The sequence below is a fragment of the Girardinichthys multiradiatus genome, chromosome 22 (genome assembly GCF_021462225.1).
Source record: "Girardinichthys multiradiatus isolate DD_20200921_A chromosome 22, DD_fGirMul_XY1, whole genome shotgun sequence".
Taxonomy (NCBI): Eukaryota; Metazoa; Chordata; class Actinopteri; order Cyprinodontiformes; family Goodeidae; genus Girardinichthys; species Girardinichthys multiradiatus.
In genome coordinates, this window is record NC_061814.1 from 36907848 (window position 1) to 36934057 (window position 26210).

The following is a 26210-nucleotide window of genomic DNA, read 5'->3' on the forward strand; positions in this document are numbered from 1 at the left end:
CTAATAACCACATGGCTGCAGAATTTCAAATATTAATGCAATTTCCCTTCTATGAGTCTCCTGCACATTATGGACCAGGCTTACCTGGTGTAACAAGAGCAAAAAGCCTATTTAGAAAGTGCTAATTCCAGAGCAGATCTGTAAAATACTTCCATTTGCATCTAAACTAAACCAATAACCTTTGTACTGAAATATAGAGAAGGGAGATTTTTTAATAAATTATGTTATTATTTCTTGGGTATCTTAGCAAAGTAAAATATAAAAAATTCCAAATTAAAACTTTTTAAATATCAAACATTTAGATTTTGGGTTTTCATATTGTGACCATTTTGGTTCCTTACTCATGCTATAGTTTATTGGGAACCAGAAAACCTTTTTATGCAGATAATAAACAGAATAACAGGAAGGTTTTCAAAACCCTTAATGTCTTAATAAGTTGTATCATTTTTGCATTGCTTTGTTGTGGCATTTACGTCAAAATATAAAGAGTCACAAGCATACCACTTTCTTGATAAAACTGACAATCACCTGTGAACAATGAATTGTTTGTGTGACTTTGGGACTTCAGACTATTACATCCGTAGCCTGACCCTTCAGGACAAATATATTGTTGTTCATCTTCATTGTTAATTTTTTTCTCTTACTTATTCCCATTATTCCACCATCTCTATCTCTGTCATTCGGTGGTGTTTCTTTTTTCCATATTTTGTCCAACCCCTTCTCTCTTCTTTAAGTACCTCACACTGTTTTCCCAAACTTGTTTCCCCTTCACCTCATAGTAGTCCTCTCTCTTGTCCTCTTTCTCTTACTTTCTTTCCCTTTTCCTGCTCTACTAACACTACATGACCTTCTGCCATTTTTCTTTTTTCTCCTCATTTCCTCCCCTTTGCTAGAGAATCAATTTCTGCCCTGGGCATGGTCCATGCCTCCTTTTAATATCACACACACACATACTTATAACCAAACACACACGTTTTCGGAAGGCAAATAAGAATATAAATCACACAAACACACACAAAGTCAAATACACAACGCTCACGCACACACACTCACACACAGATTGTCCCGTTGGTGTGGTCAGGCGACTCCCGGTGACCTTTTCACCGATTCCCGTTATTAGAGAAACTGACATTCAAACCTCCCCAGCCCTCAGGACATTAAGACCAAACCTGAAATCCCCCCACCTCTGCAACAAATACACACACATTTGTGGTTTCAACATTTTACAGCTTTTTCCCCATCCAGTTTTTAGCGGCTGGATTGATCTTCATGTGAACCAACAAATCTAGGCATTTTGAGTCTGGAAAATTTATCCATACATATTGCAAGGAGACCCCCATGCAAAGAAGACTTAATTGTTTAGATCATTTTAAGTTTTTTTCCTTTATCACATGTACAATCAGTCATAACAATCAAAATCCTAAATACTTTTTTAATAAACATCAATGACATCCCGTTCAAACTTCTAATGGACCTTAAAGCTTATAGATGTCATGATTTTTACAGCCAACTTAACCCACATGCAGAGATTCTCAGAGAACTTTGTAAAAGGAATACGTTTTTATTGAAAGATTGATCAGGAACAACAGGAGCGACAAGTCTAATCTTCCTTACTGTGAAAACACAAAGAGAAAAGATAAATAGCTGAACCTCAGAAACATGAACCAACATAAACGTATCTTACTGGAGATTCCGGAATAACCCGCCAGGGAGAGAATAAATGTCAGGAAAGGAGTTCAGCTTGCCATGCACAGACTAGATCAGGAAGTAGCCTTAGCCACTACGGAGGACTGGAACAGATCAGGTAGGATTCACACCTGGAACAGGTAACAAAGCAAGTTAGAGTTCGCAACAACAGATCCTTCATAAGATATCCATGGTAAAAAACATGCAAAGATTTCAGAGCTGGCCAGAAATTACCACGGAGGCAAAAACACTCAGGCGCCGAGGTGTTGGCAACCTTCCTCTATATGCTTCCCAGCTGATGAGAAGATGCACAACACCTGTCGCCTCAAGTACACTCCTACTGGCAGCACCTAGTGTCGAAAAGGTGTAAGCAGCAGGCAGCAGAACTCCAAATCCTGACACCACCTCCCCCTCAACGGCCGCCTCCTGGCGGCCCAGAAGACGCTGCTTGGTGGGCCCGGAAATCCCGGATCAAAGAGGGATCAACAATGAAGGAACCCGGAACCCAGGAACGATCGTCCGGACCATACCCCTCCCAGTCAACGAGGTACTGATGTAGACAGGGTGGCCCTGAAAGTCCCGGGCGGGCTGAGGGGGCAAGGCCGGAGGGCAGAGTGTGCTGGTCTGAACAGGTTTCAACTGAGAAACGTGAAAAACAGGGTGAACACGGAGACTAGGAGGCAGACGAAGGCGAACAGATGCAGGACCCACAAGATAATCAATTACATAGGGTCCGATGAACCTGGGAGAGAGCTTTCTGGACAGGGACTTGAGTGGAATGTCCCATGCGGCGAGCCAAACCTTCTGACCAGGAAGGTAACTAGGAGCAGGCAGTATTCGACGGTCTGCATAGCGCTTGTTTCGGGCAGCTGTCTGGTGAAGCGCCCGGGTGGCGGCGTTCCAAACCCGTTTACATCTCCGTATGTGGTGTTGTACAGTAGGAACCGTGATGTCCTTTTCCTCCGATGGGAACAACGGAGGTTGGTATCCCAATGAAACCTCAAAAGGTGAATAACCGGTGGCTGAGTCAATCTTTCTGTGGAAATCCCTTTCTTTGAAACAAAATCAAAATCAATCAAGTTCAGATCACAATCTGAGTCAACTAGGGCAGATAAAGCCTCAGAGTGATGGTTCACAAACAAAGTAGCCGGTAACATGAAGCGTGGGGTCTTACTACTGAAGGATTGGTCCGTCGGTTGCCCCATCACAGCCGAAAAGGTGTAAGCAGCAGGCCGCAGAACTCCAAATCCTGACAGTAGAAGGTATATTTAGGTTCCAGAGAATAAATTCCTAAATTACAAGTAGTCTATTGTACGTGTAATTAATTTTACGCTATGTTTTGGTTTACAAAAGAGCAAGCTATTTTTCTAGCTTAAGCAGTCTGCACTGGGGAGTCTTTACTGGCCTATTTGTATTACCACTGGTCTGGCTTTTCATTAACTGAAAGAGCCAAGGATAAAATCCATCCTCTAGTCTTCAATTGCAACTTCACAACTATTTGTTCAAATTCATATTCTTGTTATCATTACAGAGAAAACTAACGGAAAAATTTGCAGTCATTTGGAAGAAAAAAGCATTTTGCATCAGACAGACTGAGCAAAGATTTGGTGATCATCAACGAACAGGAATGATCGAGTAAAAAGAGTAAATTTAAGACCGACATTGTTGATTCATTTGTAGACAATTGTTAATGGATGGGGAAGTTTACTCTAAGAGGATTTAAGGAAGGCTCCAGCCTTTGAACCTTGGATTCAGGAGAAGAAGTGTAGCTTTCATCCTGCTGGTGGAACCCTTATGGAGTTGCTGATGGTGTCAAGAGAGTTTGGTTGTCTGCTCAGAGTTACGACCATTTTCCCTGAGGCATTTTGGGAAGTGTAGTACGATAGCTCAGATTCTTTAAAGAACTATCTGGTCCTGGCATAACCTAAGCAAGTGCTGTGACTGAATCTTTGGGGCAAAGTCTAACTTATTTTCAGAGTGCAGGCTTATGATGGTTTGTAAGGCTGGACGTTTGAAATATTGCCATCCCAAAGTGAATGGCACAATTGCCAGATATGGCCACATAATAGCACTGCTCACAGTATGCATAGGTGCTCTCAAATGTTATGAACAATTTGATTTCATAACCTACTATGTTTTAGGCAGACTAAATGTTATACATTCAAAGTGAGGGTGTAAATTTAGTGAGAGACTTGGAGCAAAAGGCTTTGAGCTTGACTTATACTCGGGCCAAAGAACTTGCAACTTGAGTTGGACTTGACACCCAACAAATTGTGAATTGACTGGATTTGCCCCTCAAAGACTTGAGACAAGACTTGGACCCTCCCCTTAAAAACTAGGAACTTGTCTTGGACTTTTCTCTTAAGACTTGACGCTGACGGACCTCAGATTTGATTTGGGAAAAAAAAAGACTTGTGACTATCTATTTTGATTAAATAGATGAAGATTACCCCTCCTTGCACCACCACCTTAACGAGAGACACGAGGCCATCCCCCAGGCCATCCCCCAGTCTAACTCTTTATCACCCGCCGGTGATAAAGAGTTAGACAAGGAATGCTTGGGTTCCCCCTCCTTGAACCGCCACCTTAACGTGGTGGAGGAGTTTGAGTGCTGGAATGATCCTAGAGGCTATGTTGTCTGGGGCTTAAATGCCCCTGGTAGGGTCTCCCATGGCAAACAGGCTCTAGGTGACAGGTCAGACAAAGAGTGATTCAAGAACCCCTCATGACAACGATTAAATCGAGGCATGTGAAGTCGCCCGGTATGGCGGAGCCGGAGTCTCACCCTAGAAACAGGCCTGGGGTCGGGACTTGTCGGAGAGCGCCTGGTGGCTGGGTTGCTCCTCGCGGGACCCGGCCGGGCCAAGCCTGAACGAGAGAGGGCCCACCACCTGCAGGGGGAACCGTGAGGGACTGGTGCAAAAAGGATTGGGTGGCGGACGAAGGTGGAGACCTCAGCGGCCCGATCCCCGGATGCATAGGCTGGCTCTCGGGACGTGGAATGTCACTTCGCTGGGGGGGAAGGAGCCTGAGATTGTGCGGGAGGTCGAGAGATATCAACTAGAAATAGTCGGGCTCGCCTCCGCACACAACATGGGCTCTGGAACCCATCTCCTTGAGAGGGGCTGGACTCTTTTCTACTCTGGAGTGGCCCAAGGGGAGAGGTGGCAGGCTGGGGTGGGATGCTTGTTGCCCACCAGCTCAGCCAGCTCGTGTTGGGGTTTACCTCGGTGGATGAGAGGGTCGTATGCCTGCGCCTTCGGGTTGGGGACAGGTTACTGACTGTCGTTTCGGCCTACGGGCCGAGCGGTAGTGCGGAGTACCCGGCCTTCTTGGCGTCCCTGTCAGAGGTGCTGGATAGTGCCCATCCCAGGGACTCCATTATTCTGCTCGGGAACTTCAGCGCCCACGTGGAAAACGACAGTGACACTTGGAGAGGCGTGATCGGGAGGAATGGCCTCCCCGATCTGAATCCGAGTGGTGTTTTGTTACTGGACTTCTGTGCTGGTCACGGATTGTCCATAATGAACACCATGTTCAAACATAAGGGTGTCCATCAGTGCACTTGGCACACAAGGACACCCTAGGCAGGAGGTCAATGAACGACTGTTGTCGTATCATCAGACCTTCGGCCGCATGTTTTGGACAGTCCGGGTGAAGAGAGGGGCTGAGCTGTCCACTGATCACCACCTGGTGGTAAGTTGGTTCCGCTGGAGGAGGAGAAAGCTGGACAGACTTGGCAGGCCCAACGCATAGCGAGGGTCTGCTGGGAACGTCTGGCGGAGCCCTCGACCAGGGATGTATTCAACTCCCACCTCCGGGAGAGCTTTGTCCAGATTCCGGGGGATGTTGGAGACATAGAGTCCGAGTGGACCATGTTCTCCGCATCTATTGTCGATGCTGCTGCCCGTAGCTGCGGCTGTAAGGTCTGCGGTGCCTACCTCAACTGGGGACATTATCGGGCAGTGGAAGGAGTACTTCGAGGATCTCCTCAATCCTGCCATCACGCATTCCCTGGTGGAAACAGAGGCTGGGGACTCGGGGTTGGACTCTTTCATCACCCAGGCGGAAGTCACTGAGGTGGTTAAAAAGCTCCGTGGTGAAAGTGCTTTGGGGGTGGATGAGATCCGCCCTGAGTACCTCAAGTCTCTGGATGTTGTGGGGCTGTCATGGTTGACACGCCTCTTCAACATTGCGTGGCGGTCGGGGACAGTACCTCTGGCCTGGCAGACTGGGGTGGTGGTCCCCCTTCATAAGAAGGGTGACTGGAGGGTGTATTCCAACTACAGGGGGATCACACTCCTCAGCCTCCCTGGTAAGGCCTACGCCAGGGTATTGGAAAGGAGAGTCCGGCCGATAGTCGAACCTCGGCTTCAGGGGAGGAGCAGTGTGGTTTTCGTCTCGGCTTTGGAACACTGGTCCAGCTCTATACCCTCTACAGGGTACTCAAGGGTTCATGGGAGTTTGCCCAGCCGGTCTACATGTGTTTTGTGGACCTGGAGAAAGCATTTGACTGTGACCCTGTGGGGGGTGCTCCAGAGTATGGAGTCAGGGGCCCTTTATTAGGGGCCGTCCGATCTCTGTACAAGCGGAGCAGGAGTCTGGTTCGCATTGCCGGCACTAAGTCGGACCTGTTCCCTGTGCATGCTGGACTCCGATAGGGCTGCCCTTTGTCACCGGTCCTGTTCATAACTTTTATGGACAGGATTTCTAGGCGCAGCCAAGGGTCGGAGGGGGTCTGGTTTGGGGACCAGAGGATTTTGTCTCTTCTTTTTGCAGATGACGTGGTCCTGCTGGCCCCCTCTAGCCAAGACCCACAGCACGCGCTGGGGTGGTTCGCAGCCGAGTGTGAAGCGGCTGGGATGAAGATCAGGTCCTCCAAGTCCGAGGACATGGTTCTCGACCGGAAAAGGGTGGCTTGTCCTCTTCAGGTTGGAGGGGAGTTCCTGCCTCAAGTGGAGGAGTTCAAGTATCTCGGGGTCTTGTTCACAAGTGAGGCAAGAATGGAGCGGAAGATCGACAGATGGATCGGTCCGGCTGTCGCAATAATGCGGGCGCTGTGCCGCTCCGTTGTGGTGAAGAGAGAGCTGACCCGAAAAGCGAAGCTCTCGATTTACCGGTCGGTCTACTTTCCTACCCTCACCTATGGCCATGAACTTTTGGTCATGACCGAAAGAATGAGATCCTGGATACAAGCGGCTGAAATTAGCTTCCTCCGTGGGGTGGCCGGGCACTCCCTTAGAGATAGGGTGTGGAGCTCGGTCATCCGGGAGGGACTCGGAGTATCCACATCGATGACCCCACCTAGGCCACGCAAAGACCATCCATGGTTAATATATTTTTTGTTAAAGCACAGTCTACATCCACTGTAAAGTCACCCTCTTGAAGTGTATTATTATAGTCTCACAAGTTATTGCAAGATTAGTCACAACACTTTATGCGACCAAGGTAGTATATACTCCAATATCCAACAAGCATAAAATCCACCTTAAGTAAGCACATAATTTTTGTGCTTATATTTAGGAACGCCTGGGTGTCTCTGCTGAGCCTGCTGCCCCTGCGACCCGGTCCCGGATAAGCGGAAGACCACAAGTACGAGTACAGATGAAGATTACTGTGTGAAGGAAACCAGCACCCCAGCACCTGATGATATAGGGTTGCATGTCAGGCCATGGAGCGGGGATTTTTATTACCTCTCTCTGTCTGACAGAATAGGAACACTGAAGTTATCGAAGCAAATATATCCTTAAAAGTCAAGACATTTAGTCAAGACAGCAAAGATCACATGGGAATAATTATACAGTATAAATTGTAGGCAGAGGTTGCGTGTTTGGAAAATTCCTTTCTGCAGGTGTTTTCATCAAATTTGCCAACAATGAGGCACTCGTGCACTTTTAGTGTTAATAAATATCCATGATCTAAACTGAAGCAGTTACTGCTGTTGCTGCTTTTGAATTTATAGTTTCAAAGTAGACTTCAGCTCATCTGAAGTTTCACACTTGCAGATTGAAATATACACAATCCGCTCAGATTGTCATCACTCTGCCATTGGTTTGTTAAGTGTGTTTTAACCACCCGAGTGGATGACTGACTGGAACAAAGAGATAAAATTAGGGAAATTTTCACATGTTTTCTGTGAATATGTCACTGTGCACATGTCTGAGTCTGCTTTGGTAATCCTAACAGGTTCCAACATATGGTGTCTTGTACCAAAAAGAACTATGGCTAAAATCATCATCTAAAAACTGATGATAGGTGCTAAGATAATGTTTACACACAGCAAAACAGTCCTGCAATGGCAATAATGTACATAAGCTCTTGACTGACAGGTTGTGGATGAGACAAACTGTGAGACATTTAGAAGCGACTTTTCCTTTTTCTGAGTCCCATGCTAACTTTGTGTGAGGTTTGCACATGTGCTTGAATGTTTGCCCTATTCAATACTGATCAAGCAGCCGTCCAGTTTCACTCAACATGTCTCTCATCCCTGGGTGTGGTTGATAACAGCTGTCTGTCTGTGTGATCTTATGAATGTACAAAGGTGCAGAGGGACAAGTAGAACAGGTTGGACATATGACCAATGCTTAGGGGCACTGTTTGTGTTTGAGTGCCCTTGTGACAGCATCTGACAAAAACAAAAAAGTGGCACACAGCTAGGTGTGTGTGTGTGTGTGTGTGTGTGTGTGTGTGTGTGTGTGCATGTGTTGGGTCAGGTTGGGTCTTAGCCCTGTCAATCGAAAGCTTTGCTTTTTGGGACAGATTTTCGTTCACAACAGACTGGAGCAAACCGTGCATTATGGCAGACATGGTTGCAGAATTATTCCCTTATGGCTTCTATTCTTTTTAGGACAATACTACTGCTAAGGGCGTCAAATGTGCAGTAGAATATTTCCTCCTCCTCCCATTTCATCCATATATATAATGCCACTAATTCTTTTTGACAACATTACAAGTCGATTTTGCATTTGAACTGCAACTCTAAGCAATAAATGCCATTTGGAGATGTGAGGATTTCTCCCTAGCCAAATGCCCTATTATAACTAAAAGCCCAGTGCATACCAATGCACAAGGTACTGATCATGGCACAGTATTTATTGATGAGGATTGTTCATTTCGGCTACCTGGTGAGATCCACTCAGCAAAAGCCAGATCAGTGACAATGTGCACATAGCAGCTTCTTTGAAAAAAATCACACACAGGCCACACATTGTAGATAAGTGATTACTGCTGCTACCAGAGTAAAGAAAGGTCTGTAAGGCCCTTTTTGTCTCAGGTGTGTGCTTTCAGAAACCTTTTCCAAGCATGTTCTCTCTTCATTAACAGTTTCTGATGTGACTCAAAGTGCAAAACCTCCAGCGCATCCAAAGTCAAATGCTGAAGAAACGGCAGCACCTCTGGTTCATCTTATAGGTCAGTGTTTCTTAACCCTGGTCCTCAGGGCCCATTGTTGTTCATGAGATGTCTCTGCTCCACCACACTGGTTTCAAATGCAGAAGCCTGTTAATCAGCCATTTATTTCAGGCAGGTGTGTGGGAGCAGAGAAACAACTAAAATATGCAGGACGGTGGGCCCTGAGGACCAGGGTTAAGAAACGCTGCAATAGGTGACCTCCCGTCTGGCCAATAAGCTGTTTGTTTTGAGAGACAGAAAAAGTCTGGAACTCAGTTTTGAAAAGACAGTTAAACAACACCATGTGACATACCAAAGTGAGGCATCTTTCTCTATTGTCTAGTTCGTGGCATGGTACTAAAAGCTGATGGATTTCTCTTGGCTCCTAAATTATGTGCATCCTTTTCTTTTTTTTCTACTCCTTTGTGACTTCCTCTTAAAATAAATTGAGGTCAAAACCTTGAGTTATAGTGCAAAATAGCCTTTCTTTCCATCAGGTTCTTGATGACTTTTAAGTCCTAAATCAGCTTTAATGGTTATAATTTGGTTATTGGTTATTATTACACTTGATTTTTACACTGTAGCATGGTACCCTCATTTCTTGTCTGTGTTGTTGGAGATAAGAGCAAAAATGTTATTTTATATTCTAACATGTTGCCAAACCAATTTATAGATGACGGCTGTCATTTACTTTGAATGTTATAAACTGCAGATTACACAGATGTAGTTGTCCAACAACAGCTTGACAGCTTGTCTCTGCAAAGTGCTGATCAAAACACTAGCATTTACTGTGTTTGCTTTTGATGCCAAGCCTTTTTAAGTTAAAACACTCAGAAAATAACACAACTTAGAACCTCTAAATGTTTTAATGAGATTTACCTTCTTTACACAGTGGATCCTCTTCATCTCTCCATTCTTCTTTCTTTTTTTCTAGCAGGTGACCCAGATAAAGAAAAGCCACCTCATCAGGTTCACCCTCCACCTGTAAGTCAAAAATAGAGCATGTTGAAAGGACAAATAATCATGCTACTACAAGGCGAAGGTAGGAAAATAAGAATATACTGAAACTAACTTTAGTAAGCCAAGGAGTCAGTGAATATTAAGAGATTCAGAAGCCAGTTTGACCTCATTTCATCCAGGGCGTGGTGTAGCAAGGCCACAAAATTCTTCTGATGACAATTTGACAGTGTTACCAGCTATTTGTGACTTGCTACCTGTGAGGTTTCTGGTAGCTGTCACACATGCCAGAAACTGGATTTTAGTTTAGTTGTATGAAAATCTGTGTGCATTAAACAAATATGAATATTTGTTGTGTGTTACCCTCCAAAAAGAGTTACCAATCTGTAGCAAGGAAGACATCAATGAGATGAAAGGCAGAGCTTTACTAGAAGTGTTTTACAGTCCAACAGTTGCTTGTGGTTCAATGGTCAGCAGCAACGGTGACAGCTACATTTTATGCCACACCTGCTAAAGATGTGGAACATTAATATTTTACTGCAGTAGCACAATCTCTCCTTAAAACTCTCAGCTACCAGTAGATGGCTAGACTGCTCTGTTTGGCCATTCTAAAGTAACTTGAACAACACTTTGACATATTAAATGAAAAAACATAGAACATATGAACTTGTGTTCATCACTGAAAAACACAGCACATGGCAGCAATTTAATGTCTACCCTTTTACAAATTGATGACAAATCGACAATGTTATGCATGTGGCATTAGACAATGTAGTCCTTTCGAAAACGAAGTTAAGTAGACTACAGGCATGTCTTAAAGACATAAAAACCTGGCTGTCTTTAAATTTTCTGCTTTTAAATTCAGACTTTTAGTGCATCTAACTGTATGTGCTCTCGTTCATCCTATACACTTGCAAGCCGGCTCAGAGTTTATCTGCTTAGCTGTGTTTCTCTCCTAGATGAAGCCACTAAGGGACCTACTACTTCTATTAACTTTTAATTTTTCTTTAACATAGAAATTACCCCTGAATCAGCGCTTCTGTGGTTTTCTTTTTTGGGGGGTATGCTCTCTCACCCCCAGATGGCTCCTCACACTGAGCCTGGTTCTGCTGGAGGTTTCTTCCTGTTAAAGGAGAGTTTTCCTTTCCACTGTAGCTACATGCATGCTCAGTATGAGGGATTCCTGCAAAGTCACCAACACTAAGCAAGCAACTATCCACTGTAGCTACATGCCCATCTAGAAGGAGTAAATGCTGCAAGTCACTGACTTGATGCAATCTGCTGGGTTTCCTTAGATAGAAATAATTTTGAACCAGTTTGAATAATAAAGTATAATTGACAGCATTGTTTGATAACTAGGATCAATTTGGAATGAAACTTGATGTTTGTCTGTATGATTCAACTGAATTGACTTTTTTAATTATTTCAAAGTACCTTAAGATGACATGTTGTGAATTTACGATATATAAATAAGCTAAACTGAAACTGTGACTCTCAGTAACAGTGGCTTTTCATTACTGCATAGTAATCATAATTAAAGTTTTTTTATAGTAGGGTTGGTATTAGTAGTTTGTCTTTGTGTTATCTGCAACAAATTTGCACATCTGAATGATGCACAAAAAAGAAATGACAATAGGTGGCAATCTACATTCCTTTCATTTTGGATATGAAGGTCCCATTTAAGAAAATGTATTCCCAGTTATGCTTTAAACATTTTTATTCTAAAATCTACTTGATAAATTTGTTATGTTTACTGCTCTAACAACTCTAATTTAGTAGGAGAGAAGGAATAAATGACACTTTGGATAGTACAGGTTGCTGCTCCCTACTAAACCTGGACTGGAATGTTCAGCCTTGATTACAGATTCTTCAAAGCAAACAAAATGAAACTTTCTTAGTCATCCCCAAAAGATTGCAAAAATGCATTGCTGAACCACCAGGACCTTCAAAAGCCATTCAAAATTATTTTCTGCTGAATCAGCAGAGTTTATTTCACAGGCAATATTCTGATGTCTTGTGTGAATACCTTAAGCCTTAAAGGCCGTAGCTCACGGCCACACACCTCATTGAATATTGTTGAATATTTTTGGACAAGTAATAGCTTTAATAATTGTGACAGCAGCTAAACAATTAACTAAAACACCCTGATTATACCCAGCTTATACTATGCTTTAACTGTTTTATTAAACAAAATCATGGAGCATTAAAAACTTGAAAGTCAGATAAATCTTTCAGGTGATTTCCTGCAGGCAGGGTGAGGCTGGTTTCGCTGCATGACTTACCAACGGATTCCCCCTGCAGCTGTTGTTCAACAGTGAAAAGCATGAAACCAATATTAGTCCATTCTGTCTGCTCAACTGTGTTTCTGTGTGTGTAGATGTGTGTGTCTGTGTATTTATAAAATGTTCACACATTTCTGTGCAGTCACATGGCATTCAGAAGATGTGAAGCCCTATGTGAGGGGGCTGGTCAGTAGGAAGTAGAGTTGTCTGTGACTAAACTAGACACAACATGTAAGATACACCCCTCAGCCAAGCTGCACACACAAAAACATTTGGTCTTCCTTCTGGAGTCTGCAACAAAAGGTGTTTGGTCATGTGAAACCCAAAGCTTAAACCCACAGGTTGAACTTTGACCTTTCACACACAATCACATATGAAAGGACTGGGAGGAAAAGGGGGTGGAAAAGATAAAAAGACAAGATGAGAGCATGTGTGTGTGTGTGTGTGTGTGTGTGTGTGTGTGTGTGTGTGTGTGTGTGTGTGTGTGTGTGTGGAGCAAGAACTTAGGCATGCAGAAGGGTAACAGATAATAGACAGACTAGGTCCGGACATAACCAAAACCACATCTTCTCATCCACATGTGTGAGGATATTTTTTTCCCATGCATATTGAGTTCATGTAGTGCCATCTTTTTTTCTTAGTCTTTTAGTCACACACATTTTTAAATAAAGGTGACCCAACTCCCTCATCTGTGTAGCTGCAATTAACCTCCACAACCTTTGGATGCATGCATGTGATGGAGACTTTGTGTTGTAAACTCAGTTGTTTAAGAAAGCCAGAAGACTCAGGGGCATATCTTCACACATACACATACTTTAGCACCTGTGCCCTGATAATCCATGTCTCTCCTGGAACCCTGGACATCCTTTTATTCAGCTCAGGCTAGGGGGATTTTCCATGAGCTCGGCCAGCCAGTGGGGCTAGGATCAGAGGGAGGCCCATTCCTGACCCTGGAGAATGCCAGTCTGGCATTGAGCTTCCAGCCATCAGTGCACTCTATGAGATCAGGGGCGGTAAGAGTCAGAGAGGCCAATGTGAGCGAAAAACAGCAGCTTGTGCAGCCAGTGAGAGTTTCATTCCATTCAGCCGCTGTATGAAAGGCCAGCTTTGTTTAGTGCTTTTTTGCCTTTCTATTTAACTATACAACAATAACATAAGACAAAATCAAACAATTCTTAAGACAACAGGCCTTAATAAATTATTTGACTGCGATGTCCAAATTTAATTTTTTGAATTATGATTCAGAGTGGTTCAAGTACAAATCAAGGCACAAGTCTTTGAAAGGTCAGTTAAAGTCAACTTCCAAATCTGCACCATGTTCACATTATGTCTGAAGTCTCCACCAGTTAAATTAGCATTCTCACAAGGAATACATCCCACCCAGTCTGCCTAAAATATGGAAATGCAGTAGGTTATGAATCCAAATTGTTACACTTAAGCTTAATTTAGCACATGGACAGTTAAAATCATTATCTTTTTTCAGAACATTCAATCAAACATATAAAAGAACTGTTATTAACTGTGATATATTGTAAAAAAGAAAGGTTATAATATTTGCCAAAATTAATATGTTGAAAGACCATCGTTAAAACCAGTTAATCTGAAGAAAATCAACCAGGAGGTGCATTTATTTTGAAGAATAGTTAGTGCCTTTGTGATGAGGTAGTTAACATTTGTTAATTCCTTTGTAAACATGTTTAAAAGTAAATTATAAAATACAAAACAAAATCCGACATTCAATGTTGTCAAAGAATGACAAGAATGTATAAATTTCTGAAAAATATAACAGGAACTACCTTCATACTGGCGCCAGCTAAACAACAAGAGAATAAGATGTCAGAGGTAAGATAAGTGTATTTTGTTTTGAAATGACACCAGATACAGAGTTCAGTCTGAGAGACATCTGTGTGGTCATTATTATGAAGCAACAGCAAACATGAACAGGTTGTTATGGACCACTATTAAGCCAAGGTCCTCAAATGTCCCTGACTAATAAATCACACCTTTTAAATAAGAGGGATTTTGTATCTCTTGTAGAGCTGCTATTTTCAAAGTATTAAATACAAACACACCAACTTTTAAGTTTTTAGCTTGTTTTAAAGGCACACGCTGTTGAGAAACATTACCTGGAATTCATATTTATTGTAAGCAACAATGCTGTGACATACGTACACTATGGTAACTCAGAAAGAATAACATTAATCATATATAAATTATTTACACTCACCAGCATTACCCTCTGATTACAACCTAAAGATTGTTCATGTTGACACAAGTTGCTTCATTCCCTCTCTAACCCTCCCCCACCTCTCCTTCAGTTCTCCTTTCATTCATTCATTTCTCTTTGACAATGTATGTGAACTTAAGACTGGGTTCAGTGGTGGACGGAATGAATGAAAGACTGAAAAGATAAGAAAGGGAGGGAGGGGGTGTTCTGTCCTTTTTGATCCTACTCTCTGACCCTCTGACCTTTATAGGAACAGACAGCACCCCTCTCTTTTAACCTCACCACTCCCCTCCTCCAGCTTCTTCAACCCCACAGCATAGGCGATCTTTATAGTACACCTAGTAAGATGGTAGAGGCAACGTCTACCTGGCTGGCCTGCTTCGTATGATTTGTCTTTCTATATACGTAGCATTCCAGCACTGATTGCTTATCAATAGACTTTAATCTCTTGCCTCTTGGCTTAGCTTGTGAGTCTGATCATGTGTGGACTTGTGCTGGGTGTAGGTTGGATAACTGCCTCTCTCATGACTAATTCTAGTAGCATTTTTTTATAACAATTTCAATAACAATGGGAACTGAGCAACTGCAGTCACAAACATTCTTTGTAAGAGTGACAATTTAAGAGATTTTTGAATCTTAGTAACATACAAGAGGGATGGTGATAGCACTGACAGAAAAAAAGGTTACAAACTAAGCTAATGTTAATTTATTTTACATTTGTCTTTTAGATTGTCTAAACACGTCATGTGGCTACCCCATAACTTAAACAGAGCATTAAAGTTGTCAGCTCTGACCTCTCACCTCCTCAAATTTTATTCTCTGTTTATTTTAGGGATGAGCATATTTACAAGCCTATAAAATGCAAAGATCCACTTGTTAAATCAATGCTCTCTTCAGAACTAACTCCGCAGTACGGTTTAGCAAGCCATTATTTGGTCGTAGAGATGCAAGAAAACCTTAAGATGCTCTTGTGCATCTAAAAGGCTGGTTTTCTTTGTCACTTTTTGACAGACTGCATGGGAATTTGGGAATTTTCTGTTATGAGTTTTCATGCTGTAGAACTCTAACATCTTTGACTGAAAAACAACCCATCAAGAAAATATTTTTAAATTTGACCACTTTTAAGTACACTAATATCTTATTCATACCTATTCAGTGTTTCCACATTTTGTCACATCACAACCACAGGCCTGGGATTTTATGCGATAAACTAACACTAAGTAGCACAATATTGTGAAGAAAAATGATACATGATTTTCATAAGTTTCTCTCACAAATAAATAAGTAAAAAAGTGAAGAGTGCATTTATATTCAGTCCCTTTTCTCTTGGCAATCCTAAGGAAATCTCAGTGCGACCAATTGCCTTTGGAAGTCATCATATTAGTAAATGGAGTCCACCTTAAAGATATTTTATCTCAGTATAAATCCTGTGCTTTGAAAGCAACTGTTGAAACATAGTCAATACAAAGTTATGCTTGCAATTTACCACATGTAATGTAGGGAAAGCAGTAAACATGTGGAAGAAGGTGCTCTGGACAGATGAGACCAACAAAAGAAGTAGTTTTTTACCTACATGCCTCCATATTTTGCAGAAATCAAATACCGCACATCATCTTAGAAACACCATCCCCGTTATGAAACATGGTGGCTGCCTCATGGTGGTGGGGACGCTCTTTATCAAGAGGGACAGAGAAGCTGCTCAAAGTTGATAAGAAGATGAGTGCAGCTAAATACACTGCTCAAAAAAATAAAGGGAATACTTAAATAACACATCCTAGGTCTGAATGAATGAAATATTCTCATTGAATACTTTGTTCTGTACAAAGTTGAATGTGCTGACAACAACATCACACAAAAATCATCAATGGAAATCAAATTTATTGACCAATGGAGGTCTGGATTTGGAGTCACACACAAAATTAAAGTGGAAAAACACACTACAGGCTGATCTAACTTTGATGTAATGTCCTTATAACAAGTCAAAATGAGGCTCAGTATTGTGTGTGGCCTCCACGTGCCTGTATGACCTCCCTACAATGCCTGGACATGCTCCTGATGAGACGGCGGATGGTCTCCTGAGGGATCTCCTCCCAGACCTGGACTAAAGCATCCACCAACTCCTGGACAGTCTGTGGTGTAACGTGACGTTGGTGGATGCAGCGAGACATGATGTCCCAGATGTGCTCAATCAGATTCAGGTCTGGGGAACAGGTGGGCCAGTCCATAGCTTCAATGTCTTCATCTTGCAGGAACTGCTGACACACTCCAGCCACATGAGGTCTAGCATTGTCCTGCATTAGGAGGAACCCAGGGCCAACCGCACCAGCATATGGTCTCACAAGGGGTCTGAGGATCTCATCTCGGTACATAATGGCAGTCAGGCTACCTCTGGCGAGCACATAGAGGGCCATGCGACCCTCCAAAGAAATGCCACCCCACACCATTACTGACCCACTGCCAAACCGGTCATGCTGAAGGATGTTACAGGCAGCAGGTCGCTCTCCACGTTGTCTCCAGACTCTGTCACGTCTGTCACATGTGCTCAGTGTGAACCTGCTTTCATCTGTGAAGAGCACAGGGCGCCAGTGGCGAATTTGCCAATCCTGGTGTTCTCTGGCAAATGCCAGGCATCCTGCACAGTGTTGGGGTGTGAGCAGAACCCCCATTTGTGGACATCGGGCCATCATACCATCCTCATGGAATAGGTTTGTAACCGTTTGTGCAGACACATGCCCATTTGTGGCCTGCTGGAGGTCATTTTGCAGGGCTGTGGCAGTGCTCCTCCTGTTCCTCCTTGCACAACGGCAGAGGTAGCGGTCCTGCTGCTGAGTTGTTGCCCTCTTACGGCCTCCTCCACGTCTCCTGGTGTACTGGCCTGTCTCCTGGTAGCGCCTCCAGGCTCTGGACACTAGGCTGACAGACATAGCAAACCTTCTTGCCAGAGCTCGCATTGATGTGCCATCCTGGATGAGCTGCACTACCTGAGCCATTTGTGTGGGTTGTAGAGTCCGTCCCATGCTATCACAAGTGTGAAAGCACCACCAACATTCAAAAGTGACCAAAGCATCAGCCAGAAAGCATAGGTACTGAGAAGTGGTCTGTGGTCCCCACCTGCAGAACCACTCCTTTATTGAGTGTATCTTGCTAATCGCCAAAGATTTCCCCTGTTGTCTATTCCATTTGCACAACAGGATGTGAAATTGATTGTCAATCAGTGTTGCTTCCTAAGTGGACAGTTTGATTTCACAGATGTTTAATTTACTTCGAGTTATATTGTTTTAAGTGTTCCCTTTATTTCTTTGAGCAGTGTACAAGGCAATCCTGGAAGAAAACCTGTTAGGGGCTGCAAGATATTTAGATATGCAATGACCTTAAAAATATTTGGGGCTATAATTGCAGCAAGATGTGGTTCTGAAAAGTATTGACTCTGGGGAGCTGAATGTACAGTATATGCATGCTACACTTATAGATTTTTATTTATAAAATATCCTATAAACTATGTATCCTTTTCGTTTCAGTTGACGATAAACAAATTCTCTTAATTCCACAAAAATCCATTAAAGTTGGTGGTTATCACAGCAGTTTTGTCAAGTTTGCATTAGACTAAAGTTTCACTAGAAAGTCTGAAATTATTTTGATTGGAAATTAGAAAACCTGTCAACCCTTTCAAATCAGAGTACCTTTCAGGATAAAAGGTTTAATGGGTAAAATGGCTATAAGAGTTATGGTTGGATGGGATGAGAGACAGATAGATAGAACAGAGGCTGCCAGGATTGCGCTCTCATAATTAAAATTGAGTTCATCTGAAAGGTGAAGTGTATGATTTTTGCTTTGTTTTATTTTATCCATGTTTTAACCTTCACCTGTGATCATATTGGATCAAAACCAGAAGAGTGAGACTCTGAACGTAAATGACTGGAATAGGCTTCCTCCTCAGGTTAGCATGGCTCTGCTTTAGAGAAAAGATGAGTAGTTTAGTGAGCTTGGGAGAGATTGGAGTGGAGTAGAGCTACTGCTTCTCAAGATTGAAAGGAGTCAGGAGAAGGGTCATGTGATTATCGTGACTTCTGGAATCCTCCTTTTGACGTTTTTTAGGGTACATCAAGACCCAGAATCAAACTTTCTGACAAGGGTAGAACTTGACACCCCTAAGAAGACCTGGAGAGGATATCTTAAAAGCATGATCTCTTGCTTTCAATCTAGGATCTGCCAAAAATATGTATTTTGTTCTGATCTGACCATTTTATCCTTCATCCACAATTTTTGTGTGCGCCCAACATGGGTTATGACAATATGGGCTTATGGTTCTCTTTCTACAGTGGCCTGCTTATGATTTATGGAGTGCATGACTAATAATTTTTCAGTGGATAGATATTTCCTTCAAGCTTTAGATCTCTGTAGTTCCTTCAGAGTTACCATGGCCCTCTTCACTGCTCCTCTGATGGATGCTCTCCTTGACAAGCCTGCCGTTTCCTTTTTATGTCAGTGGAGGAAAGAACACTTGTTGGTTTGAATTTTAAACTCTTCATTGAAAACCCTTTTACACAGTGTTATAAGTACTATTGCTTTTTAAAAGATAAGGATCTAAATGTCTCTACCACCTTTGCTATGTCAGCATAGTGTGAACTGATTAATCGGAATGGGATATCTTTGTTGACACAGCAGCAGTTAGAAATCAATTTTGTACAACTTCTTCAAGCAAAGACAAGCAGCTACACTGCATTTCAAAGATTAAAGTAGCAAAATATTTAATGACTGACAACAAAACAACATTTTAGAAACGAAAAAGTTTGCATTGTCATGTTGGGGTTTTGGAGTGGACCAAAGTGCAGACAAGAGCTTGGCAGCAGCATCTTAGTAATTCTTTAGTGTACAGGTCCTTCTCAAAATATTAGCATATTGTGATAAAGTTCATTATTTTCCATAATGTCATGATGAAAATTTAACATTAATATATTTTAGATTCATTGCACACTAACTGAAATATTTCAGGTCTTTTATTATCTTAATACGGATGATTTTGGCATACAGCTCATGAAAACGCCAAATTCCTATCTCACAAAATTAGCATATCATTAAAAGGGTCTCTAAACGAGCTATGAACCTAATCATCTGAATCAACGAGTTAACTCTAAACACCTGCAAAAGATTCCTGAGGCCTTTAAAACTCCCAGCCTGGTTCATCACTCAAAACCCCAATCATGGGTAAGACTGCCGACCTGACTGCTGTCCAGAAGACCACTATTGACACCCTCAAGCAAGAGGGTAAGACACAGAAAGACATTTCTGAACGAATAGGCTGTACCCAGAGTGCTGTATCAAGGCACCTCAGTGGGAAGTCTGTGGGAAGGAAAAAGTGTGGCAGAAAACGCTGCACAACGAGAAGAGGTGACCGGACCCTGAGGAAGATTGTGGAGAAGGGCCGATTCCAGACCTTGGGGGACCTGCGGAAGCAGTGGACTGAGTCTGGAGTAGAAACATCCAGAGCCACCGTGCACAGGCGTGTGCAGGAAATGGGCTACAGGTGCCGCATTCCCCAGGTCAAGCCACTTTTGAACCAGAAACAGCGGCAGAAGCGCCTGACCTGGGCTACAGAGAAGCAGCACTGGACTGTTGCTCAGTGGTCCAAAGTACTTTTTTCGGATGAAAGCAAATTCTGCATGTCATTCGGAAATCAAGGTGCCAGAGTCTGGAGGAAGACTGGGGAGAAGGAAATGCCAAAATGCCAGAAGTCCAGTGTCAAGTACCCACAGTCAGTGATGGTCTGGGGTGCCGTGTCAGCTGCTGGTGTTGGTCCACTGTGTTTTATCAAGGGCAGGGTCAATGCAGCTAGCTATCAGGAGATTTTGGAGCACTTCATGCTTCCATCTGCTGAAAAGCTTTATGGAGATGAAGATTTCATTTTTCAGCATGACCTGGCACCTGCTCACAGTGCCAAAACCACTGGTAAATGGTTTACTGACCATGGTATCACTGTGCTCAATTGGCCTGCCAACTCTCCTGACCTGAACCCCATAGAGAATCTGTGGGATATTGTGAAGAGAACATTGAGAGACTCAAGACCCAACACTCTGGATGAGCTAAAGGCCGCTATCGAAGCATCCTGGGCCTCCATAAGACCTCAGCAGTGCCACAGGCTGATTGCCTCCATGCCACGCCGCATTGAAGCAGTCATTTCTGCAAAAGGATTCCCGACCAAGTATTGAGTGCATAACTGTACATGATTATTTGAAGGTTGACGTTTTTTGTATTAAAAACACTTTTCTTTTATTGGTCGGATTAAATATGCTAATTTTGTGAGAGGAATTTTGGGTTTTCATGAGCTGTATGCCAAAATCATCCGTATTAAGACAATAAAAGATCTGAAATATTTCAGTTAGTGTGCAATGAATCTAAAATATATGAATGTTAAATTTTCATCATAACATTATGGAAAATAATGAACTTTATCACAATATGCTAATATTTTGAGAAGGACCTGTATTTTCAAAAAGTCAACAACGTAACAAAAACACTGAAGGAATGAACCAGAGACAAGATCAAAAACTTCCATAAGCACTTCAGGTTCTCATGGCAAAAACATAGCATGGTTTTCCAAAACGAAGCATAAACAAAGCATAGTCATGGTAGGGAGCGGGGTTGTGACAAAAGGAACCAGCAACACACAATGACACAAAACCAACTAATATACTGAGTGGTAACAAAGGGCAGGTAATCAAAGAAACAGGGAACAGGTGTGACAAGGAGGCAAGAAGGCAGAAGGAACAGGTGAAGCAAATACAAAGGCTGAGGATGGGCAAAGTAACTAATAAACAATAAACAGAAACACAGACCAAGCAAACCTATAGACAAAGATAAATAATCAAATGGGGAATAAGAAAACTAGAATAATCATGACTAAAGTAAAAAGAGAAACTAGAGGGAACATAGGAACAACAATAACAACCTAAGAACAAACAAAGAACCCATAAAAAAAAACCTGAATACAAAAGTAAACAAACCTAACCACACTGACTGAAATAACTGGAAAGGAAACAGAAAATAAACTAGTAAACAAGAAGGATGCAAAGGAACAAGTAATAAAACACAATCAAACACAAAGATACTAAAGAGAAATAAAACTAGAGAATCCAGGGAAGACCAAGAACTATAATAATTACAATAATAATAATAATGATAATAATAATATTAACCATACAAAGTAATAACAACCATAAAGGAACTTAAGAAGGAAAACACTAGGAGGTGGTAGAGGGAGAACAAGAACTAATAAACATGATACAAAAACCAAAATAGAAACATCTAAGCAAAAGGTAAATAAACACAAAGCCACAAACAAAGTCCAAAAATGTCACACCCTGACAGCATTAGTGTATCATACAATTATGGGGTGAAAAAATACATCCCCTTTCTTATTCTGGGTGTTGCATATCAGGACATAATTAGTATGGTTAGGTCTTTACCAAGATCTGGCAGTATTTTAATCTAACACATAAGAAAAAACAGACAAAAGATTGCAAACTTTCATTATTCGTTAAATAGATGAAAGCTAATGAAAACAATTTTAGCAGCAATAACTCACTAGTTGTTTTTATTTTTTATTTTATCATGCTCTCACTTCATTGTGAATGAATTTTGGCACATGCTTCCGGTCGAGGTCTGGACTTTGACTTGTCCTCTGCAAAACCTTAATTGTTTCCAGACATTCTGTCATAAAGTTGCTGCTGTGTTTAAGATCATTGTACATTTGGGCCAAGCTTCTGATGTCCGACAGATGGCCTCACATTTGACATCAAACAACTTTGGCAAACAGAAAAGTTCACAGTCGACTCATTGACTGCAAGTTGCCTAGATCCTGTAGCTGTAAAACAATCCCAAATTATCACTTATCCACCTTTGTGCTTGCCAGTTGGTATCAGGTGTTTTGTTTTAACAAACATGGTGCTGTGCGGCATGGTCAATCATCTTTTTATTCTCATCTGTCCAAAGCACATTGCTCCAGAAGTCTGTGGCTCATTTGAATGCAATTTTTAAATTTTAAACGTCATGCTGCCATATTCTTTTACAAAAAACCGCATTCCCTTGCCAATGCTTCCAAACGGCCAAAAAGCTATTCTGGTTAAAATTTTAACTACATTATCTTTCAAGAAATTTAAATTGCCAACTTGAAGCATGTAGTGCCTGAGATGGAGCTCTTGAGTTTGTTATTTCTCTGGACTGACTTTGTGGTGAAGTTGCTGAGTTGTCCTCTCCTGGGAAGTTCAGCAGTTTTCTAAAATATTTTCCACTTGTAACTAATCTTCTTATCTGTACAATGCTGAACAGCTATTTCACTAAGGTCATTGTTGATGTCTTTCCACCATGACACTGTGTTAACAAACAATGCTATACGCTTCAGGGTAGAAAACCATCAAAGTTGCTTTTGTAGTGTTGGTTGCACCGATGATCACCAGTTAATCCTCTTTTTACCATGACTATAGACAGTGTATGCCAGTACCTTCAAACTCATAGAGCTGCAGTGTGTCAATGTATTACCAAGAGGTACCATTTAGTTTTGGTTTTGAAAGCAAGGAAAATATATGAAGCAGAAGATCTACAACGACATTTATTAAATTCCCATTACAGTTTCTGATTACTGTTAAAAGAAATTGGTTTTCACATGAAAGAAAATTATGTTGGCAGTTAAGCCTAAAGCATTGAATATAATCCTCCTTGACGTTATACCCTCTAACAATTTATAGTGAAAAAAACAGATAAATGAGACGAGAAGTTGTCTTCATACCTTCCTGTTGTCTTTTCAGTTCTGAACTTTCTTTTTTTTGTATCATGCTCAACAACCATCATTTATTCCATCTATTCTAGTAAGTTTACCAGCATGAACAAATTACAGGCTCTCCCTGCATATAAAAAGCTTCTATAATTTTTAGACAAGTATCTTAACAAGAAGTCCTACGCAGGGGACTTAAGAGTGCTACAGGCAAAGGCAGTCATTATTCCTTTACTTCTTTTGATTGCAGTTATTTTTACAAAGTCAACTGACCTTCTGGTCTTTGTACGTGATGCTGTGTTCAATCATCTATTAAAGTAAAAGGCACTTATTCTGCTGCGCCTTCCTACAGACCTCTGTGGTCAGCGTGGATTAGACCATGTATGTATAGAGGCTGATTCAGGTTTGTATGGGAGGCACAGCCTGGCCTTGACAAAACGTACCTCTGTGGTGGACCACAGTATGTACAGGGAAAACAAAGTCTGCTTCATCTGAGGGCAGACAAAACACACATATATTCCTGTCCTTTATCTGGATTTCACTGGAACTGTGCTTCGTCAAGGACATACTGTGACAAAAGCAGTGTGAAAACATGCTTTGGAAGGTCTTTAGAGAATATCTTATTGTTCAACTAACCCAGGCTGAAGACAAATCCATGGTAGTTTATGGAGCACTGCAGGCCATGGTCATATAGATTTTATAACAGCCACAAATGCTTAATGTTTTTAACATAAACTAGCTCAGAGGAGCCCCTGTAAAACAGAGCAGGCATGGATGCTATGTGGGTTTACAACTCAATTAATTTATCACAGAACAACAGGAAAGACAGAGAAAATATATAGTGGGGATTGTTTTCATTTTCCAAGGTGTTGCCAGTTAGTTGTTTATCTCTAAGAAAGGTTTATAGTGACAGTTTTTTTTTTCTGTTGACGTCTAAACAGTGAACTTCAGAATTTGTCCACTGCAAAAGTTTTAAATTCAATTTTGTGATTCCACCTTATCCTTTTATCACAGGGCTGGGAAATTCGGTTCATTGATGGCAGGTGTCCTGCATATTTTAGATGTTTCCTGGTTTGAACAAACCTGAACCAAATGCACTGGTCATTAGCCAAATCCTGAAGAACATGGGGGCATTCTTTGTATTTATTTATACCAAGACAATTTATGGTTAACAAATGTTTGTTTGTTTTTTTTAATCTGAAAAGTATGACATGAGGTATGTTTGTACCAGTTTTACATATTCAGAGACTGACGTTTTGCCCATTCTTCTTTGCAAAATAACACCCTCTCAGATAGATCGGATGAAGAGAGTAGGTGAACCTTGATTTCAAGTCTTCCAACAGATTCTCAGTCGGACTTTGATTTATTGCCTTAAAAGAATAAACAAATATGCTTCGATCTAATATGTATTGCCTTAGAATGAATATGCTTTGATCCATCCCTCTTTTCATCAATTCTGAACAGCTTCCCTTTTTTCTATTAAAGAAGAACATATACTTATACTATATTCAGGTGCTTCTCAATAAAGCTTAAAGAATATTTTGTTTTAATATTTTAACAATTATTTTAATTAGTCTGTTAATGTAACCCAAACTGTAATCTTTGTTTCATGCTTCTCTCAAGGCTGTGTTTCTCAATGTTGCTTGAGCAATTTTATTCATTACGGTTTTTCCTTGCACTCAATTTTCCATTAATATACTTGGACTTTGTGAGCAGGCACATTCCTTCACAGTGCCCTTTTGTGTCTTATAATCCTTGTGGGTATCGTCAGCGACTGTCTGCTTGATAATTGCCAGGTTAACAGATATCCCCATGTTAGTTTGGGTCTGGGGTAGTCAACCCCACTCCTCAGGAGATGTGTCCTGTATGTTTTAGATGTCTTCCTGCTTCAGTGCAATAGATTCTAATACCTCCTCAGTATGATATCAGGTTCTGCAGGAATCTGCTAATTGAACATTCATTTGATTCCAGAGAAACATCGAAAATACCCAGGTACCCAAGTATTTAAATCCTTTTTTATGTGCCACTAATACACAGTCAATAATACACTAATATACACTGTGTGTACAGAATTTGTACGGCAAATAGGTTTCACTTTTTGACTAATTAATATGTTGAGATGCACCATGTGTTTAATGTTTTACTGAAACAACTGTAGCTATCTAAAAGGATTTAAGAAATGCTCATGTGAATTGGCCATTTCAGTATTGTACTAATAATAAACTTGGTAAACATGCAAAGAACCAATTTGATTTGTCATGGAACTGTGAGTAAACTGTTCAGAAAATATAAAGGAAATCATCAGCCAGAATTTACTGATACAAGACTGAAGAAATGGAAAGTTCTAGGCCAAATCAGGCCCATATCTGATCTAATTGAGATGATTTAGTAGGACTTGAAACACTCTGTACATGCAAGGAACCATCTCACTGCTGAAAATAAGGAGGGGGCAAACTTTCCTCAAATCGAGGAATATCGATATAACTTCAGTGTAGTGCCTGAAAGAGGCATTTCACTGAAGTTATTTCAACCAACGGGTGTGACCATTGTTTAAGGGATAATGTTTTCAAACCTTTTCCACCATTAGAAAAGACAATTTTGTTAATAGCTGTAGTTTAACAAGTATAACCTTTTTTGTTGCTTATCTGAAAATAATTCAATTTCTTTTCCAGATATACAGAGGTTGGACAATGAAACTGAAACACCTGGTTTTAGACCACAATAATTTATTAGTATGGTGCAGGGCCTCCTTTTGCGGCCAATACAGCATCAATTCGTCTTGGGAATGACATATACAAGTCCTGCACGTTGGTTAGAGGGATTTTAAGTCATTCTTCTTGCAGGATAGTGGCCAGGACACTACATGATACTGGTGGAGGAAAACGTTACCTGACTCACTCCT

At 41.5% G+C, this 26210-nt stretch overlaps 1 long non-coding RNA gene across 1 annotated transcript; it reads right to left on the minus strand.

Annotated features, from left to right (window-relative positions):
• Window positions 1-1760: 1760 nt before the first annotated feature.
• LOC124858637 lies at window positions 1761-12451 on the minus strand. The gene is made up of 3 exons (XR_007035893.1): window positions 12315-12451; window positions 9955-10057; window positions 1761-1817 (listed from the first exon to the last, which is right to left on the minus strand). It is a non-coding gene; the product is annotated as an uncharacterized LOC124858637 (long non-coding RNA).
• Window positions 12452-26210: the final 13759 nt, after the last annotated feature.